The following is a 314-nucleotide window of genomic DNA, read 5'->3' as shown; positions in this document are numbered from 1 at the left end:
TAATCATATATTCATCATCTAGAACGCTACAAAGATTTATAATCAATTAAAAGTATTAATTAATAAAATAAAATAAAAATTATTAAATTAGATTCAAATGATATTTTAAATCTTGTCCCAATACTTAATATCTTATGGCTACGTGTTTTCTTTTGTCAAAACGACTCTTTGTTTGTGAACGGTGCGAGCCGAACACGAATATATTTTTGAGCTCGAAATATAAACGAGCCGAGTTATAAACGAGCCGAGTAGAGCTTATTCGATTCGTTTACACCCCTAACCATCACATTAAAAAAAAAAATAAAACCCCAAAA

This window comes from Phalaenopsis equestris, unplaced genomic scaffold, assembly GCF_001263595.1.
Source record: "Phalaenopsis equestris unplaced genomic scaffold, ASM126359v1 Scaffold000121, whole genome shotgun sequence".
NCBI lineage: Eukaryota > Viridiplantae > Streptophyta > Magnoliopsida > Asparagales > Orchidaceae > Phalaenopsis > Phalaenopsis equestris.
This window is presented reverse-complemented; position numbering follows the sequence as displayed.